Source organism: Rhinatrema bivittatum, chromosome 1, assembly GCF_901001135.1.
Source record: "Rhinatrema bivittatum chromosome 1, aRhiBiv1.1, whole genome shotgun sequence".
NCBI lineage: Eukaryota > Metazoa > Chordata > Amphibia > Gymnophiona > Rhinatrematidae > Rhinatrema > Rhinatrema bivittatum.
The window spans coordinates 60,154,798-60,168,058 of NC_042615.1; the positions used below are offsets into that span (position 1 = coordinate 60,154,798).

At 42.4% G+C, this 13,261-nt stretch overlaps 1 protein-coding gene across 3 annotated transcripts in view; it reads left to right on the plus strand.

Annotated features, from left to right (window-relative positions):
• The window catches only part of TRIM2 (tripartite motif containing 2), a 231,841-nt gene that overhangs the window by 12,762 nt on the left and 205,818 nt on the right, over positions 1-13,261 (plus strand). For 2 of the 3 annotated variants that reach the window (XM_029609453.1, XM_029609363.1), the window contains exon 1: positions 11,767-11,963. The exons of the other annotated variant lie outside the window; for it this stretch is intronic. The gene's annotated coding sequence lies outside the window, so the exon portion shown is untranslated. Of the gene's footprint in view, positions 1-11,766; positions 11,964-13,261 lie in introns of those variants that run through there. 3 annotated transcript variants of the gene reach the window in all.

Genomic DNA, 13,261 nt, shown 5'->3' on the forward strand with positions numbered 1-13,261 from the left:
TGTGTTAATTTTGCTTTCTATGGTGAATGTTCTTTGGTGGATTCTTTAATCCCTGTCAGTACTGGGGAGAGGTCGGTATGGGGATCTGACAGCCCGGTCGGATGGTAAGTTCCGTGCTAGCCTCCACTGTTTAGTATCTCTTATGAGATCTGAAGTTCATGATTTGTGTTTAACAAATCTTTCCTTTTCTTCTTCTTAATGCCCAGTTGATAGCTAAGAGAGGCCATATAATCTTTGATTTGCTGCAGAAATACACTGTAGACATTTTGTGTATTACCAAATCATGGCTATCTGATTTGGATGGTGTAGTTTTGTCCCAGCTATGTTGTCTTCATTTTTTTGTATGTCTCAAAGCTTCACCCCTCTAGGTGAGGCAGAGGATTATTGATCTTTTTTAAGAAGGATTTTAATCTTATCATTTGTGATTATAGACTCTCTGTATAAAGTCTTTGATTTAACATCTTTAATATCTCCCCAGAACTTAATTCTTATCTAGTCTAAGTATTGATTTAACTTTGACCATAGTAATGGGTGATTTTAGCCTGTGATCCCATTGTCTTCTAGTGCATATGAGATGTTCTTAGATTCGATGAAAGCCTTGTTTTGGGAGCTGTTTGTTTCCAGTCCCATGCACAGACAAAGGCATGTTAGATCACGTTTTTATCAGTCCATTTTTTATGATTGATAATACTTTCAAGTCACAGGTTGAGAAAGAGAGACATTTGGTTAGATCATTTTATGGTGCCCTGTAGGTTTAGGGTTCATACAGTGACAATTGACCCAAAGCCTTGTCCTAAACCTTTTCTTTGTTGGTAACCCATTTACCAAGATGATTTCAGCGAGCACAGAGGGTCTAAACTAGAGAATTTCAACCCTCTCAGTGTGAAGGAAGCCCCTTTGCTTCTGCTGCAGGTACTAGAATCTCCTATTGAGGAGTGGGCTCCTTTCAAAATTGTAATTGTTCCTAAAAGAAAGAGGGGGTGGCACCTTGGTTTAATGCTGCTCTGAGAAAGCTGGAGCAGGACCGTAGGAACATTTTTGAAGCACCAGAGTTGGGCGAGATTTACAGATGTGTAGTTAAGAATCATAGACAAGAGATTGATGCCATCAAGAAAACATTTTATTCAGCAAAAGTTTTAGGAGCTGGAGGGAATCCCCAGAACTTTTCTATACAGATATTCAGTGGCAACTAGGTTGCAGAGCATAGTCCATGAGCCATCGCACTGTGATGCTTTTAAGAAGTTGGGTTTTTTTTTTTTTCCAAGTCAAGTTTTAACAATATGGAAGAAGTTTGAGTCAGTACCACGCAGCCCTCAAGAGTATCGATGCCACTTTGGGTGGACTGTGTGCTTCCTCCTGAGGATGTTGTGATTTGATGTAATGGCTTGATTTATCCTGCACCATATGCTCTGCACTTAACAGAGAATTAAGGAAGGAACTAGCTCACCCAATCTACATTAGTGAATCTATCCTTGAAGGAGGAATGAACGCCAGTGGAAATGAAAAGGGCTTCTATTACGCTCCTTTAGAAAAAGGCCACACTAGATCCAAACTGTTTTGAATAATTATCGCCCTGTTTCCACTTTGACCTTTGTAGCTAGGATTATTGAGAATGTAGTCTTGAAACAACTGAATGATTTTTTTTTTTTTTTTTTTTAGATGAGCATGAGATTTAGACTGCCCACAATTTGGATTTAGAAGGCATTTGAGTACAGGATTGCTTTTATTAAATAGCATGGATACGATCGGGCGAGGTTTTGACCTAGGTACAGCCTTTGTTATGGTGCTGCTAGATGTGACAACAGCCTTTGATACCCTATGCCATGAAATCCTTTTGTACCGCCTGAAGCATATTTGGTATCTTTGGGATGGTTTTAAAATGGTTTCCATCTTCTCTGGCTGACTGGTTTCAATGTACAACAATTCCTTCTAGTCACTCAGACTGGTTCAGCATGCCCCATGGGGTTCCTCAGGGTTTGGCTCTCTCGGCCATGCCTGTTCAGTATCTATATGGGCCTATTCTGCACTTTGCTGTTGAGTCTAGGTGTAATGTGTGAACTGTATGCAGGTGATATACAGTTTGTAATCCTTGGCAAGCCACTCAGGATCTTCTCTCTCTTCCTTTTGTTAATAAAGACATGGCTGTCTCACAATCGACTTGCTTTGAATTTAGATGAAGCTGAGATTTTGCTTTTAAAACGTTTATCACCCGAGGACAATCATTATTTAAAATAGTGGACGTAGTCTTACCCGTTATGTCTGAAGTGAGGAATCGTTGGTTGGGGGGGGGGGGGGGGTGTTGGAATTTAGGATTCACAGTTATCAATGAAACAGCATGTTAAATCTTTGGTGGAGGCTTCCATTTTTAAAATATGAAGGCTGTGGAGTTTAAAACCTCTGCTTCTTGAGGAGGGATTTTGATCAGTACTCCAAGCGCTCAAACTAAATAGTTTTGGATTACTGTAACTCGCTGTTAATTGGTCTCCCAATGACAACAATAAGAGCACTTCAGATAGTTCAATACTTGGCAGACATAGTATTGACAGGCACAAAGAAATATGACCACATAACCCTGGTTTTAAAGGATTTGCACTGGCTCTCGGTAACTTGGAGAGTGAAATATAAGGTATTGATGAATGTACGTAAATTGTTGTGGTCTGATTTGGAGGCTCCTTGGATTGGAGCTCTAGTCAAAGAATATGTACTATCACAAGATCTGTGATCAGCAGGTAAATTCCTGCTGGAAATCCCATCTTACAGAATGGTACACCTAGTGAATACACGTGAACAGGCCTTCTCGGTGACAGGGCCACCTTTGTGGAATATCCTACCCTAGTCGTTCCACCTGGTAACGAAGATGCGGAATTTTAAGAAAGTATTAATGCTTCCTTGAAAAAGAAAGTTTTTTTAACAGAGATGTTAGGTCTGTTGTCTACATATGTTAGGGAATGTTTTCACAGAGGCTGTGATAATCAGGCCAATGGCTTTTATCAGGGCTTTGTTTTTGTGTGTGTGTGTTTTTTTTTCCATTTTATTTGTATTAATTTTTATGTGCTATTATTGTATTTGACAGGGGCAATGCAATTGTTTTGTTTTTATATTATGAATGTCTATAAGTGTAATCTGCTGTGAACCATGTAGAATATAAATAGATTAATAAAATAAATAAAAATTGATGCTAGGAAGATTGTGTTGCGCTGGAGGTGGACCCTTGGCCTGGCACAGGACTGGTACTGCCCTCTGGTCGGACCCAGAGAGCGCCTGCCACCAGGAGGCGGAGCACACGAGGAGACAGAGGCTAACTGGAGCTTCACCAATAACAGTCCGGCGTTTCCGCAGGTTGAGCCCTTGGGTACCCTGACCGCTTGGACTTAGGTGGGCCTCTGGTGTGCGACTGATGTAGAAAGGAAGGACTAAACCCGAACTGGAAGCTCCAGAGACCTCAGGGAGGTAGCAGTTTGGGGAGGCTCTCCGGGCAAGACAGGCAGCGCCTGCGGGTGTAGTCAAGTGGGAGCCGCGGTTGGTTTCCAAGCAGGTTGATCTGGTAGTCGCAGTAGGCCAGAAGAGAGTGTGCGAGTGACGTGCAAGGGTCAAAGCCAGAGTATCAATCCAGGAATAGTCAGCCAAAGCAAGGGTTAAAACCAGGGTCAGTTCCAGAGGGCAGGCAGGAGAATGGTCAGGCAGGCAGTGGTCAGTTCCAGGCGGCAGGCAGGAGAATGGTCAGGCAGGCAGAGGTAAGTACCAGAGGTCAGTCCGAAGAGGTACTGCCTACCTGAGAAGGCTTCAGGAACACATGGAGATGCTGGTGCAGGAGACTCAGGAACAGGAGGCGTATGGCAGTCACGAAAACCGATTGGGTTCGCTTTGGCAAGGATGCGGTAGGGTCGCAAGCGACCCTAGCGCCACCTTGCTAACGCGACCCTCTCATTTAAATATCGCATGGCGCGTTAAGAGAGCAGGTGCTGACTGTTCAGTGCCCGCTTTCTACGCGACTTTATTGCATCGGCCCCTTAGAGCTCTATTTACTAATCATTTTACCCATGGGCAAAAAAGGGGAGAAAACACTTTAGGTTTATTTAGCAGATTGTATACTGCCTTGTCTACAAACAGTCCAAAGCAGTTTGCAAACAAATAGCAAACTATAAAATATAATGCAAAACATTACCAAAGAACTTTGTGTACATATCTCATTCATCATTATAGCAAATTAAACGCATTTTTAATGCAAACCATTTAAAAATAAAATCCAGATACTTTTTGACTCCATTTTACCAACTCTGTTTAGTAAACAGGTCTCAGCCCTTTCAGCAAAAGTCTCTCTGTGCTTTTTTTGTAACAAGTTATTGCTTGTACAGGCATTTCCCTGTGACTTTTTTGCCTTTCTGAAGTTGCAGGAATTTAAAAGCATGGACAAAAGCTGCGCTATTTCAAATTTGAGTGAGCAGACTGACCTGGGGGCTTTTAGCACACTTTATTTATTTATTTATTTATTTGCTGGATCCTCAAATCTGGCCCCCATTGTACGTTTTTAGGATATGAAAATATATTTTAATATTTTAGCTTTTTTTTGCACCCGTTTAAAGGCTGCAATGACATCCAGGTTGTACCCGCCTCACCCTCCATCATTTATGGCCCCTTTCCACATGGTCGGGGCACTTTGTCAGATATACAATGACCTCCTGCCCCCAGGAATTTGTGAGTGTGGTCTTTGCTGCCTGTTACATTTTCATGCATGTTGTTCACATTAGTCTCTGTTTTGTGTTCAGGAGGCTTTTGTCTGTTCTTTGTCTGGGAGAAAATGTTTTTGAAAATGGGTCCTATTGTCTAGCTGACATCATCTATAAATATTATATTTGCTTTCATAAAAAAAGTTATTTTCTTACAGTGAATGCTTAGCCTACCCCCGCTCTACACTGAAAAGGCAGTAAATGTTAATGAAACAAGCTTGTCGTTAGGTTTTCCTTGCTTAATGAAAACGGAGTTCTTTGTTTGCTGTTTGTACTTTGAGAGTTTTTGATTTAAGCCAAGGATGAATGGGGTTGGCATTGACCATGGTGTCTCCTTTATATAATTTATGAGAAGCAGAAAACACAGTCCTTCATCCACTATTGGTATGGTGAGCATAATTTTGGGAGTGGTATAAATCTCTCTGCTCTCTGCTTTATGTACTGGAAAATACCATGGTTTGAATCTGGGTTTTTTTTTGTGGCCATGTAACACCTTCATGATTGAAAGTCCATTTTATACACAAACGCTGTCAAAAAATGTCAGATTTTTCTATAAGCTTGAATGTTGTATTACATTACATTTTTACTTATATGCTGCTGTCTTCCAAGAAGGACCCATGGTGCCTTGCAGCACAACAGCAAATTCAATAATGTAGTTAAATAACATCAAAATTTCAAACTGCAATAAAATATTAAAATATATATTTATTTAAAATAAGGAGCTAATGGCTTGCTGCTAGTACTGTGCAGAGAACTTCGGTTTGATTGGCAGGCTCAGCTTCTGCTCTCTGGGCTGTCTGGGACTGTGGATGCTGAGGAGGCAACATTTACAGCCCCTGAGGGGGAGGAGGAGGGGACAACGGAATTACAGCCAAGGCTGTGGCCAGAAATTAGGGTCCACGATAGTCCGGTTCCAGAGGGAGCTGTAGTTTGTGGCCTCTGGCAAAGAACCATCACTGTGATGGTTGAGTTGGCAGGGGGAATTTAAAAATAGGGGAAAATCCCACCTCCCCCTAGTAGTGACGAATGAAGGCGCCTGGTTCTGTAACCCAATGGAGGCCGGATCCAATTGAGTTGCAAGCCCAGAGGAGCAGGAGGAAACAGCTGGGCCCAAAAAAAAAAAAGAGTAGTTTTGGACATTCAGAGAGCATATCCTAAACTGAAATGGATTGGTTCTGAACTCAGAATACAAGGAACAGGTTATGTTATACATACTTATATACCACATTTCCAAAGTTGCTGGAAGAAGAGCAATCACACTTTTTTAAAAAATACCCCCCGTTATCATTATATGAAGAGTCTTGCATTAGTATCGCCAGGAAGGAACTGAGAAGGAAATGGATGTTTTGGCCCAAGTCCTGGCTTTTTAAATTATTTACCTTAATTGATGCTTCTTGTCTGAGAGTGATCTTTGGGATAGGGCTCATGGAGAGACGGCTGGGTCATCTTTAATTGTAGGATGAATCCAAAATTTGAGACACTTTGAGAAATGCCCTGACTCTTTTTTTTTTTTTTGTTATTGGTTGAAATTTAGGGATGAGATGCCTGGTACTGATCAGCACAGACATTAACCCTTGCTGGGCTGATTTTGAAGTGCCGTGCCTGCTGTCTGTTCCTGAATTTCTGTCTTGGGAGTGTGGTTGTAGTGAGGTGAGCAGTCATGTAAACGGCACAGTCCTGAGGCCATACAAGTAGAAAAGCATCCTTGCAAAGCCTGAACCAACTGAGGGGCGTGTGCATAAAAGTATTTCTCCCAATTGGTGTTTCCAGAGAAAAAAATGCTTAGTAATATGGGAGAGACATTCAGATACCTCAAAAGTATAAATGCACCCAAAGCAAACCTTTTCAGTGGAGAGGGAATTCTGGAAGATGACATGGTATGGGACTCAGAGGGGAGAGACTCGGGAGTAACATTAGAAAAGACTTCTTTACAGAGAGGGCGGTTGATACGAGGCATAGTTGTTTGTTTTTATATTTGAGCAGTTATATTGGTAACTTGTTGGTCCGCGTTGTCTCTTGTCTGTTAATTATTGTAGTTTATTGATGATATTGTGGTTATGATGTATCAAATTGTTTATTGTATTTTGTTAAAATTGCATTGGGTTGGTTGAACTTTTATTCAAGGGAGGTGGTGTAGAAGTATACATAATATACGTTATGTGATGTCGTGGAAGAAGTTTCATAATGGATGGTATTTTTCCAAAATGTCAGGTGGCATGATTTCTTCTGCATAGGGGAGTCCATTTTGGCATTTTAATACAACATTTCATTTATTAAGGGAATTGCCAGGCAGCTTCCTCTTTATTTAATTTATATTCTACCTTTCAGGCACTTTAAAGCAGATTACATTCAGGTATTGTGGGTTTTTCCCTGTTCTCAGAGGGCCTTCAGTCTGGTTCATCAAGGCATTTTCCCATAGACGCAGAATGGGAGAAATGCCTTAGTGAATCAGGCTCTAAATTTGTACCTGAGGCAATGGAGGGTGCAGTGACTTGCCCAAGGTCACAAGGAGCGGCAGCAGGATTTGAACTCTGGCTTCCCTGGTTCACAGTCCACTGCTCTAACCACTAGGCTACTCCCCCACCCCTTGATACCACTTAATGGTTTAATGCTAGTGTGTGCTTTGCATGCTTCCCCAGCTGTGATGACAAAAAATGATAAAGGGCATGGAATGGCTCCCCTATGAGGAAAGGCCTCATGGACATTACAGTTCACAGACTCAAAACTAGTTCCAGCCATCCAGCAGACCTTTTGAGATGGGTTGTAATTTTTAATAGCGCAAAATGGATTTGGGTATATTCTGTAGGCAAGGTAAAGGTATACATAGCTGGGAGGAGACTGCTGGATCTCCCTCCCCTTCTCTCTCTGGGGGGTACTGGCCATGCTACAGAAACTTACCACTTATCACCTTATATGCGATATGAAAATTCCAGGAAAAGGACACCTGCTTGTCTCAGAATCAGACCACTTTATTTTCAGATATTTCAGGTTTACCACTTAGAATGAGGTAGACAACACAGGCCTCTACGGCCCTTAACCAGCATAGGCTTATATTGAGTGAAGCTCTGCAATATTAATGAACATAAACATATCAGATACTTCATCCTGCTTATGTATGTTAATTAATGAACCTAATTAACTAGCCCTCATAACTGTAGAAGATTACCATCAGTTCTCACCCTTGTAAAGTTTGTTTGCTGATCTGTAAGAGATGCTGTGGCTTATGAAGGACGTCCCTGGGGTGGTAGCACTTGTTGAAGTCTCTTTCTTGGCCACGATACAGCCAGCAGGACCTTCTCTTTATATGGGGAGACCTTGGGCAGGCTGAAGCGGGTCTGCGGGCAGGCAGCCATGGCTTAGCCTTTGCCTTCAGGCGTTAATGAGTTTCTCTCTCTGGCTGCTGCCCTGAGTCTCTCTTCTCTGCAGCTTTTAATAGTCAGGACATGAGTATGCAACAGTTCATGCATAGTCAATCAGAGCATGAAAAGGAGTCATTTTTCAATTTAGAGTGCTACCCTATCTCTCATTGAGGGGGGGGGGGGGGGGGGGTCACTGCTCCTGCTACATGGCGACTCAGTTGCATGGTATGGTCCATTGTGGTAATTTCTTGACCAATCCGTCTTGCTGTGTCAGCGTTTTTCTGTGAGTCAACATGTCTGATTAAGCTTGCCCTTTGGGTAGGCTGTTTTCATCTCTAAACAGGTTTGGGCTGTGGCAGAGTTCACCTGTGAGCACCCCTGTCTTTAAATCCTCCTCCTTGGATTTGTTTTTTCCTTGTTTCCAGGCAGACTTTGGGAGCTGTCCCTGACATATATCTGGGCTGTCTGTCTGTTTAAGGAAAAAGATATAATATAGAAGGACCTCGGTACATAGCTTGCTGGCAGAACAAATAATTCACCATGAATTGCTTCTCCAGATCAAAGTTCATCATCTCTGTATCCTTTAGCCTGAATACAGTTCTGTGTCCATATTGTGATCAGAATTCATATTTTGTTACATAAGAACATGCCATGCTGGGTCAGACCAAGGGTCCATCAAGCCCAGCATCCTGTTTCCAACAGAGGCCAAACCAGGCCATAAGAACCTGGCAAGTACCCAAAAACTAAGTCTATTCCATGTTACTGTTGCTAGTAATAGCAGTGGCTATTTTCTAATTCAACTTAATTAATAGCAGGTAATGGACTTCTCCTCCAAGAACGTTTCCAATTCTTTATTAAATTCATCTATACTAATTGCACTAACCACATCCTCTGGCAACAAATTCCAGAGTTTAATTGTTGGTTGAGTGAAAAAGAACTTTCTCCGATTAGTTTTAAATGTGCCACATGCTAACTTCATGGAGTGCCCCCTAGTCTTTCTGTTATCTGAAAGACTAAATAACAGATTCCCATCTACCCATTCTAGACTTCTCATGATTTTAAACACCTCTATCATATCCCCCCTCAGCCTTCTCTTCTCCAAGCTGAAAAGTCCTAACCTCTTTAATCTTTCCTCATAGGGGAATTGTTCCATTCCCCTTATCATTTTGGTTGCCCTTCTCTGTACCTTCTCCATTGCAATTATATCTTTTTTGAGATGCGGCGACCAGAATTGTACACAGTATTCAAGGTGCGGTCTCACCATGGAGCGATACAGAGGCATTATGACATTTTCCGTTTTATTCACCATTCCCTTTCTAATAATTCCCAACATTCTGTTTGCTTTTTTGACTGCCACAGCACACTGAACCGACGATTTCAATGTGTTATCCACCATGACGCCTAGATCTCTTTCTTGGGTGGTAGCACCTAATATGGAACCCAACATTGTGTAACTATAGCATGGGTTATTTTTCCCTATATGCATCACCTTGCACTTGTCCACATTAAATTTCATCTGCCATTTCAATGCCCAATTTTCCATTCTCACAAGGTCTTCCTGCAATTCATCACAATCTGCTTGTGATTTAACTACTCTGAACAATTTTGTATCATCTGCAAATTTGATTATCTTACTCGTCGTATTTCGTTCCAGATCATTTATAAATATATTGAAAAGTAAGGGTCCCAAATCAGATCCCTGAGGCACTCCACTGTCCACTCCCTTCCACTGAGAAAATTGTCCATTTAATCCTACTCTCTGTTTCCTGTCTTTTAGCCAGTTTGTAATCCACGAAAGGACATCGCCACCTATCCCATGACTTTTTACTTTTCCTAGCAGCCTATCATGAGGGACTTTGTCAAACGCCTTCTGAAAATCCAAGTACACTACATCTACCGGTTCACCTTTATCCACATGTTTATTAACTCCTTCAGAAAAGTGGTAAAGTCTTCTGGGTTCTACAGTTCCACTGACTGAATTCTCTTTTTTTTTTAATTGCCTTCACTCCCATCAATCCTGTGTTGCAATTAGGTTCTTTTATATTGGCAAATATGTTGCGTATATCCTGATAGTGCTGTGTGTACTGTAAGTACTTTTCAATGCCAGTGGTGTTTGCTAACTTGAAACTTCATCTACTGGTGCGAGTCATTTTATTGCTACTTTGTGAACTCTTCAATAACCGTAATCCGATTTATTTAATATTTTAGACGCTGGGGCCATCTCTCTTCCCCCACCCATGACTCAGGCTGTGGTGAGCTGTGCCACTGTGTGGGGGAAATTCAGATCCATCCCCATTCTGCGAGACTGCTCGGGCTTGGCCACATTGCATTGGTGGTGGAGGGAGGGAGGACAGCGATCGCCCACCTATCGGAAACCAGTGATGCTGAGGATGTGCCTCAGAAAGTTGACCCTTCTCAGTCCTGCGGCCCCCAGGGAGTTTCTGGCTTTCCCCGCAAAACTGTCTGCAGAAAGATTGGCCAGTGGGGGGGGGGGGGGGGGGGGGGTATTGGAGGAAGGATGTGAAAGGACAATGGAGACTGCTGAGGGTATAAAATGGGTGAAACAAAAGCCGAATCCTGGATAGGATTTACTGAGCATTGTTCCCACAAACAAACATAAGGTGGGTGAATCCATATAGTAAATCTTGGTCATGGTATATTTTCCAAAATGATGATTATTTTTTAAATATGTGGATTAAGCATAAGACATTTAGGGTCCCCTATACTAAAGATTCCTTTCCATTTTATGTCTCTGGGAAAAATACTTAGCACATCGGGCCCTTACATTTTTGCAGAGCCCTGACTGATGTACATTTAAGCACTGGTTGCTATAGCAACAGTGTCTTGGCTGGCTGCTATCTCTGTAGAAACCACTCCCCGCTGAGACAAGTGCCCTGCAGGGAAATGAAGTGACTGGCAAGGAGCATGTGATAAATGTCACTTGAGCCTTTTAAATTGATGCAACTGAAAAAACAAAACAAAACAAAAAAAAAACAACCCACAAATCAAATCCCGCTCTCCCCTCCCCCACCTTCTGTCCTGTTTGTTGTGAGGTTCTCCAGGAAGGTGGTTGTGCTGTAAAATGGGCTGTGCTTTCCATTTCCTCTAAACCTGCATGGACTTTGTTTGCTTACTGAGGTTTGGAGATGGTTCAGACAGAGAGAGAGAGCCAGGAATCGGAGATCTCCAGATGATAATAGCTTTCTCGGCAGTATTTTGCATAGGGGATGGTTTAAATGGAACATGAAGTTTCTCTTTCCTGGATATCAAAAAAGGCTGTGCAAAAACTTATTGTTTGCCTTGCCTTTTTTTGTTATAATATATTCCAGTGAAATATGTCTCTTGATCTGCTCTGTATGTATTGGGACACGAAGGGGAAAAAACCCCCCCTCTCTATTTTGTTGTAGTGCTGCCAGTAATGGTTGAGACGTTATTTAATATTTTGCACACGTCTCCCACATTGTGAGTCTCGATTAATTGAAATAGGTTGGATGCATCTTTTATTTTCAGAGTGCTTTTGTACAACACCATTTCTCTGCCATGGTTTGTTTTTTTTTTTCCATTCTAAGAAGGACAGTAATACTATATGCTTTTCATTGAAGAGGGTGATAAGGTGCAGACTTACTCCCTCTGCCTCTGGACGGTGAATCACGCAGCCCTTACTGAGCCGGTGATTAAATCTGGCAGCGGGCGTGCATGTACATGGGAAGCACGTAGAGCCCAAGGTATCTAGAAAACCGGTCACTCCCCGACCGCCCTCCCTTCGCTGCCGTGAGCTGGGCAGAAAGGCCGTTTTCTCTGCAGCCCTCTCTTTCTCCTCCTTAACCGATCACCCGTCACCGGATCAGTGCGCAGATACCCCCAAGCCATTTCAATTGTGAGTATTTTCCCTGCCCTTCGTGATGCCAGCAGAGAAATCAAAGTGAAAGTCAGAAATGTCACAGTGCAGAAAGCTGTGATGTCGTGCAGCGGGTTGGCTGGGATAGAAGGGGCATGTTGGGTTTTTGTTTTTTTTGTTTGTGATCGTATTCTGGGGGGATAAAAGTAAAAACGGCCTATTTTCATAACCTGAAGGGGGAGAAGGTGTGACTATGCTTATTGGCAGGGTCTGTATTGCTTTGGTTAATATACAATAGAAAAGATTTCTCTCTGAAGCTGGATAATTTATAGATAAACAGAAGAAACAGTAGTTATGTGATGTCACAGTTGGATTATGTAAAAAATGTGCAGCACTTCTGGCACCTCGTCTTCTCATGGAGGTGCTTTTTTTTTTCAGCTTTTGTGGAATCTGTCATTTCTAATGGACTGGTGATCAAGCTGTTGCTGATGATAGTTCTGTCAGATGGGTTTAATGTAGCACCCTATCACATTTCAAAAAAGGTTTTTTTATCTTTTCGGTTTTCTCCTTTCCTGCAAATATAACTTGTCCGGTTCCATTCTCCCTGGATCGTGTCTTGCCAGCCCTGCATAATCCCTCCCCCCGCCTGCTCCCCCCTCCCAGTAAGCTTCCAAGACACAAGCTGGCTGAAAAACCCGAATCGTGGATGCTGCTCCGTTCGTTCTTTCGGGTTACGCTCGGTTCTTTTGAATCCAGGCAGTAGAAGCAGCCATGACTTGAGAGAAAGCACTTTAAAAACAGGAGTACGATATATGGCATTCTCGTCCTTTTATCATTCTTTCAGTGCAGGTTTTTTTTCCCAGTGTGGTGTTGGTTTACAGGGTTTCTCATTGATCGGGTACCTCCATGGTGTGTTGCAATGACGCAAGTCCCTGGTTTATATTACAAGTTCACTCTCATTAACATACTTCCTGTGCATGGGCTGTGATAGGCATGTGAGGGACAGAGGTTTTACTGATATTGGCTGTAGCTTATCAACAGAGAGCTCTGTTTACTAAGTTCAGAATCTGGCTGAGCACCTAGGAAGCCAAATACAGATTTCAATGTCTCATGTTTTCAGTGCAGAATCCCTTCTTAGCTTTTCTGCCTTGCTCCCACCCCACCTTTCCAACAAGGCTGAAGTCTGCTACTTCCCAGTGGCCATATGATCATCAGCCAGGCCTACTAGAATCCACACCAGGGAGAAGTCTGCCTGTTAGCTTCAGACTGAGCCTTCGTTTTTAAGTACATTTCTGAACTTTATCTGGGGGTTGTGGCTTTGAGCTCTCCTTTGGGTT